We start from the raw sequence: 7,734 nt of genomic DNA on the forward strand, positions 1-7,734 counted from the left end.
TCTGTGAATGAATGAACTAAAGTGGACTGGATTACGACATTTTCAGTCAGAAAATTATAAAGTGTTTTACTTTGGAAATGACAAACAGTTGCTCTTTCACTTGTGAAAGAGAACTGTCATTATCCAGTAGAGGTTGTAAGTTGTTGATGATGTGTTAAACTGATTTGAGTTGAGAGTTATGTGACCACCTGTGGTGTTCTATTATTTTCTCTTTGGGGCTTGTCTTGCAACAGATTTTCTCTGTGTACCATTCTGGCTTTATTAATCTGTTTCTTGACTTCATCAGGTGGATACTTTAGTTCCAAAAAGGTTTGTTGTAGATCCCTCAAGTGAGAATCTCTGTCTGTAGGATTGGAGCAGATGTGGCTGTAGCATAGAGCCTGGCTATATACAATGGATTGTATGGTATGAAGTACCTTGCCAGAAGCAGAACTGACTCAGCTGAGCTCTGAGAAGAAGCAGGAGATAGAGCTGCTAGAGGGGTGAGTGGGGTTTTTTTACTTACTTTCAGCTGAGGTGATTTAGCTGAGAGGGTACTGTGGGGGACTGGGTTTGGGAGCATGTGGGTGAGTTGTGAGTTGTTGCAGAGTCCTGGCTGCTTGAGATAGGGTGTGAAAGGGCCATTGTTTGACTGTAAGTGAGTAACTGGGTAAATTTGCATAGCTGCTGGCCACACCCTCTGCAGAGGGGAAGCTTTTATTTAAGGCAGCACTTTGCCAGAGGCAAAGGGTGAGGCTCTTAGCCTAGGGTCTCTTAAATTAGGGGCTCTGTAAGAAGCCCAGGAAGACCCAGAAAGCCAGGGACCTATTTCAGCGGAGAGGATCCAGCTGAGGATTTTGGTGGGAGAACTGGTCTGGGAGTGTGTGGAAGCGCTTGGAGTTTTTGCAGATTCCTGGCTGCTTGAGAGAGGAAAGGGCATTGTTTGACTGTGATTGACTGCAATTGAGAGGAAAAGGAAGGGGCATTGTTTTGCATGTGATTGAGTGCCTGGGTGCATTTGAATAGCTGCTGCCAGCACTCTGCTGGGGGAGGCCTCTATTTAAGGAAACACCTGGCCAGAGGCAGAGGAGACCCAGCTGAGCTCTGAGCAGGAGCAGGAGCAGGAGACAGAGGGGTGAGTGGTTTTTTATTTGCTTTCAGCGGAGAGGATCCAGCTGAGGATTTTGGTGGGAGAACTGGTCTGGGAGTGTGTGGAAGCGCTTGGAGTTTTTGCAGATTCCTGGCTGCTTGAGAGAGGAAAGGGCATTGTTTGACTGTGATTGACTGCAATTGAGAGGAAAAGGAAGGGGCATTGTTTTGCATGTGATTGAGTGCCTGGGTGCATTTGAATAGCTGCTGCCAGCACTCTGCTGGGGGAGGCCTCTATTTAAGGAAACACCTGGCCAGAGGCAGAGGAGACCCAGCTGAGCTCTGAGCAGGAGCAGGAGCAGGAGACAGAGGGGTGAGTGGTTTTTTATTTGCTTTCAGCGGAGAGGATCCAGCTGAGGATTTTGGTGGGAGAACTGGTCTGGGAGTGTGTGGAAGCGCTTGGAGTTTTTGCAGATTCCTGGCTGCTTGAGAGAGGAAAGGGCATTGTTTGACTGTGATTGACTGCAATTGAGAGGAAAAGGAAGGGGCATTGTTTTGCATGTGATTGAGTGCCTGGGTGCATTTGAATAGCTGCTGCCAGCACTCTGCTGGGGGAGGCCTCTATTTAAGGAAACACCTGGCCAGAGGCAGAGGAGACCCAGCTGAGCTCTGAGCAGGAGCAGGAGCAGGAGACAGAGGGGTGAGTGGTTTTTTATTTGCTTTCAGCGGAGAGGATCCAGCTGAGGATTTTGGTGGGAGAACTGGTCTGGGAGTGTGTGGAAGCGCTTGGAGTTTTTGCAGATTCCTGGCTGCTTGAGAGAGGAAAGGGCATTGTTTGACTGTGATTGACTGCAATTGAGAGGAAAAGGAAGGGGCATTGTTTTGCATGTGATTGAGTGCCTGGGTGCATTTGAATAGCTGCTGCCAGCACTCTGCTGGGGGAGGCCTCTATTTAAGGAAGCACCTTGCCAGAGGCACGAGCCTCTGGCACGAGCCGAAGGGCGAGCTAAAGGGCTCTTTGCCCGTGGCTCTTAGCCCAGGGACTCTTGGACTAGGGGCTCTGTGAGACGCCCAAGAAGAGGCAGAAAGTGAAAACCCTAGGCTCCTTGTTTTCCCCATAAAGTAATTTGACTTTGACAAGAAAAAAACACATAAATACAAAGGGATTTAAAAGGGGGATTACATTTACTTATTTTAAAAGAATTATGAAGCCAGAATGCCAGCAGGGGGTTGGGGGCTATCCAGTGTTTTGCACAGAGTGTCACATGTATGACTATCTGCCCACTGGGCAGAAGTCTTGGGTGTGTGCTCGGTGCAAGGAGCTCCTGGTTCTCAGGGAACGTGTGTGCTCCCTTGAGGCCAAGGTGGCTGACCTGGAGAAGCAGAGACAGTCAGCTAGGCGCACAGAAAAGACTCTCGGGGACTTGTTAGCTACGTCCCACTCTGGATCTGGCAGCCCCGCTGCTGTCAGGGAGCATGAGGGTCTAGGGGAAACAGGGCACCGTGCTGAGGATAAGGGGAATGTGCCCTCAGAAGGGACCTCTTCCCCAGCTGGTGAGCGGTTATCCTTTTGCACCAAGGAACCATCCCTGGGCAGGGTGGGAGGGGGGCTCTTGGTAGTGGGTGATTCGATCCTTAGGCAGGTAGACAGCTGGGTGGCGAACCCGCGTACTGACCGTATGGTGACTTGCCTGCCTGGTGCAAAGGTAGCGGACATTACGCGTGTTTTAGATAGGCTGGTAGATAGTGCTGGGGAGGAGCCAGTGGTCGTGGTGCATGTCGGCACCAACGATGTGGGGAAATGCAGTCGTGAGGTCCTGGAGGAGAAATTTAGGCTGCTGGGCAGGAAACTCAAGGCCAGGACCTCCAAGGTAGCCTTCTCAGAAGTGCTACCTGTTCCACGCGCAGGGCCGGAGAGACAGGCACAGATCAGGAGTCTCAATGCGTGGATGAGACGATGGTGTAGAGGGGAAGGGTTCAGGTTTGTTAGGCACTGGGATTCTTTTTGGAACAAGAGGGAGCTGTACAGGCGAGACGGTCTCCACTTGTCCCGAGAAGGAACCAGGCTGCTGGCGCTTAAAATCAAAAAGGTGGCAGAGCAGTTTTTAAACTGAATATTGGGGGAAAGCCGACAGGAGATGAAAAGTCTCTGGTTCGGGTTGGCTCATCTCAGAGAGATGAGGGGGTACCTGTTGCTTTTCTACAGGGAGGTGGATTGAAATTGTCCACTGAGACCATGGCTAGTGACATGGACTGCCTGACAAGGTCTCGAGATTGCAAGAGGAAGGTGGCAGGCTTAACCAGTATGGGAAATTACAGCTGTTTCTATACAAATGCTCGAAGTGTCCGAGGTAAAATCGGGGAGTTGGAGTGCTTGGTGTCAGAGGGAAAAATAGACATTGTGGGTATTTCAGAAACTTGGTGGGATGAGGAAAATCAGTGGGATACGGTGATTCCCGGTTATATATTATATCGGAAGGATAGGGGGGGAAGGGTTGGAGGTGGGGTGGCTCTGTATGTCAGAGAGGGTATAAAGTCCAGAAAGATCGAGAGGCTAAGAGAATTGGATTCGCTTCTTGAAGTTCTGTGGGTTGAAATAGGGGGGCCAAAAGGAAACTTAACACTGGGAGTTTGTTATCGCCCACCGGATCAAAAGATAGAGGAGGATTATAAAATGATGAATGAATTAAAGATAGCAGCTAGACAAAAACACTGTGTCGTAATAGGTGATTTTAACTACCCACACATTGATTGGGTCAATATGTGTTCTAGTCGAGAGAAAGAGATTGAGTTTCTAGACACTCTAAATGACTGTGCTATGGAGCAGATGGTCATGGAACCTACCAGGGGAGAGGCGATCCTTGATTTGGTCCTAAGTAACACTCAAGACCTGGTGAGAGATGTAAAAGTGATTGCACCGCTTGGGAACAGTGATCATAATGTTGTTGAGTTCAACATTTGTACAAATAGGGAATTGGCCAAAAAGACTCACACAACCACTTTTAACTTTAAAAGGGGTAATTTTTCTGATATGAGGGGACATGTGGGGAGGAAACTGAAGGGAAAAGTAGAAAGGGTCAAAACCATTGGGGAAGCTTGGAAACTGTTTAAAACTACAATTCTAGAAGCTCAAATAAAATATATTCCGCAGGTTAGGAAAGGCACAAACAGGTATAAGAAAAAGCCTACATGGTTAACAAACAAAGTAATGGAAGCTGTAAAAGGTAAAAAGGATTCCTTTAAGCGGTGGAAAGCTAGTCACAGTGAGGCTGATAAAACAGAACACAGGCTATGGCAAATAAAATGCAAGTCTGTGGTCAGGCAGGCAAAAAGGGAATATGAGGAGCATATAGCAAAAAATGTAAAGACCAACAATAAAACTTTCTTCAAATACATTAGAAGCAGGAAACCAGCCAGGGAGGCAGTGGGGCCCTTGGATGACCAAGGGGTAAAAGGAGTACTGAAGGATGATAGGGAAATGGCTGAGAAGCTAAATGCATTTTTTGCCTCCGTCTTCACTGTGGAAGATGAGAGGTGCTTGCCCACTCCAGAGCCGCTGAGTTCGGGAGGGGTGTTGAAAGACCTGAGTCAGATTGAGGTGACGAGAGAGGAGGTCCTAAAACTGATAAACAACTTAAAAACTGATAAATCACCAGGCCCAGATGGCATACATCCAAGAGTTCTGAAAGAACTCAATTGTGAACTTGTGGATCTCCTGACAAAAATATGTAATCTCTCCTTAAAATCAGCCTCCATTCCTGAGGACTGGAAGGTAGCTAATGTCACTCCCATCTTTAAAAAGGGTTCCAGAGGAGATCCGGGAAATTACAGGCCAGTCAGTCTGACGTCGATACCGGGTAAATTGGTGGAAACCATTATTAAGGAAAGAATTAGTAGGCACATAGATGAACAAAACCTATTGAGGCAGACTCAACATGGGTTCTGTAAGGGAAGATCTTGTCTCACTAACCTGTTAATGTTCTTTGAGGGGGTGAACAAACATGTGGACAAGGGGGATCCAATAGATATTGTTTACCTTGACTTCCAGAAAGCTTTTGATAAAGTTCCTCATCAAAGGCTCCTAAGTAAGCTCAAAAATCATGGGATAAAAGGACAAGTCCTTTTATGGATCAAAAACTGGCTAATTAATAGAAAACAGAGAGTGAGTATAAATGGGCAGTTCTCTCAGTGGAGGGGGGTAAGCAGTGGGGTACCGCAGGGATCAGTACTTGGTCCACTGCTTTTTAACTTGTTCATTAATGATTTGGAGTTGGGAGTAAGCAGTGAAGTGGCTAAATTTGCGGATGATACGAAGTTGTTCAGGGTGGTGAAAACCAGTGAGGATTGTGAGGCACTCCAAAGGGATCTGTCAAAGTTGGGCGAGTGGGCGTCAACATGGCAAATGGGGTTCAATGTGGCCAAGTGCAAGGTGATGCACATTGGAGCCAAAAATCCTAAATATAAATACACGTTGATGGGGTCTGAACTGGCAGAGACTGATCAAGAGAGAGATCTTGGAGTTGTAGTAGATAACTCACTGAAAATGTCGAGACAGTGTGTGACTGCAATAAAGAAGGCCAATGCTATGCTGGGGATTATTAGGAAGGGTATTGTAAACAGATCAGCCAATATCATAATGCCGCTATATAAATCAATGGTGCGACCTCATCTGGAATACTGTGTGCAATTCTGGTCACCACACCTTAAAAAGGATATTATAGCTTTGGAAAAAGTGCAGAAAAGGGCAACTCGAATGATAAAAGGGTTGGAACACTTTACCTATGAGGAAAGGTTAAGGCGCTTAGGGCTCTTTAGCTTGGAGAAACGACGAGTGAGGGGTGACATGATCGAGGTTTATAAGATTATGCATGGGAAACAGCAGGTAGAGAAAGAGGTACTTTTCTCCCTTTCTCACAATACAAGAACTCGTGGGCACTCCATGAAATTGCTGAGCGGTCGGGTTAGAACGGATAAAAGGAAGTACTTCTTCACCCAAAGAGTGATTAACACTTGGAATTCACTGCCACAGGAAGTGGTGGCGGCTACAAGCATGGACGCCTTCAAAAGGGAATTAGATAAGCATATGGAGCAGAGGTCCATCAGTGGCTATTAGCCACAAGGTATAGATAGGGACTCTGGGGCAAGTGATGCTCTGTCATCTTGGTGCTTGGGGGGGTCAACAGTGGGATGGCTTCTAATGTCCTGGCCCCACTGGTGGACCTCCTGATGGCACTGGTATTTCTGGCCACTGTGTGACACAGAGTGTTGGACTGGATGGGCATTGCAACCATCAGGAGGGGTCCATGTGGAGTCTTTTTGTAGCACTGTTTTGATGGTATGTGGTGGTAAGTATCTTGTTCATTGGAGGGTTGGAGGGATGGTAGTTGTTCTCCAGAATATTTTTTGATGGTATGTTGTGAAGATACTGCCTGTATTGTGTATGTTGAAAGTACTCCTTCAGGCCAGTCAGTCAGGCATTTATTACGGCAACAAGCCATAGAACACACATGCTTAACTCCTTCAGGCACAAACAGTGGGAAAAGGCTTCCAGATCCCTGCAGAACAGAATCATCCGTGCAGATTTGGTGGGGCAGAATGAAAATCCATGTGAAAGAACTGATTCCTCTGCTGGGCTTAGTCTGTACTGTGACAGGCTGACAATATTGTTGGAGAACATAAGAACATAAGAACATAAGAGACGCCAATGTTGGATCAGGCCAAAGGAGGATTTCTTGTTAAGATTAGCAGCCTGCAGGTTTGAGAGGTTTTTTATTTTTATTTTTTGTTGCTTCAGCAATGGTTGAGGAAATTCTGTTTCACTGTATTTGAGGAAGTGTGTTTACACACGAACGTTTATACCTTGAATAAAATTATGTTGATCTTAAACATGCCACTTTGTTCTGCTGCTTCAGACCAACACAGCTACCCACCTGAATCTATCAGTTGCCCTAATAGTTGCTCTAATAGTGAAGGGAGATGTAGCACAAGCAATCACAGGCTATAATGCAAAGTCTGACTGAACAGTATCAATCAGACTTCATGAAAAGCCTATCAACCTAAGCCTATTAGCATAACCATCCTTCAAGTTTACACCCCAACTACAGATGCTGAAGAAATTGAAAGCTTTTATGCAAGTGTCTGGGAAGAAATTAATCACACACCTAAATAAGATGTGCTGGTAATTACAGGTGACAATAATGCTTGGAAAAGTTGAAGGCAGCAGGAAAAGAGGAAGACCCAACATAAAATGGATTGACGCTATCAAGGAAGTCACAGCCCTCAGTCTGCAAGACCTGAGCATGGCTGTTAATGGTAGGATGTTTGGGAGGTCATTAACTGGTAGGGGTGCCATAAGTCAGAAGTAACTTGACAGCACTTTGCACGCACACACACAAGGAGAAATCTTAATATATATTTTTTTCAAATATAGGCAGAATTTCAGTCATAGCTCTGGTGGAGTGTGTGTGTGGGGTTTTTTTTGGGGGGGGGTTCTGCATTTGGAAAGTGTTATATATTCTAATGAGTGTTTAGTGTGTGAATGTTAGTTATGTGTTATTATAGAACATGGCTGGAGCCAGTCTGAGAGAAGCAAATATGGGCTGTGAGTCTTCAACTGTATTTTGTTGCATGAAGGTATACCACATGTTGCCTCCTTCCTGGGAGCAA

Source organism: Gekko japonicus, unplaced genomic scaffold, assembly GCF_001447785.1.
Source record: "Gekko japonicus isolate JY-2015 unplaced genomic scaffold, Gekko_japonicus_V1.1 scaffold774, whole genome shotgun sequence".
Classification (NCBI taxonomy): domain Eukaryota; kingdom Metazoa; phylum Chordata; class Lepidosauria; order Squamata; family Gekkonidae; genus Gekko; species Gekko japonicus.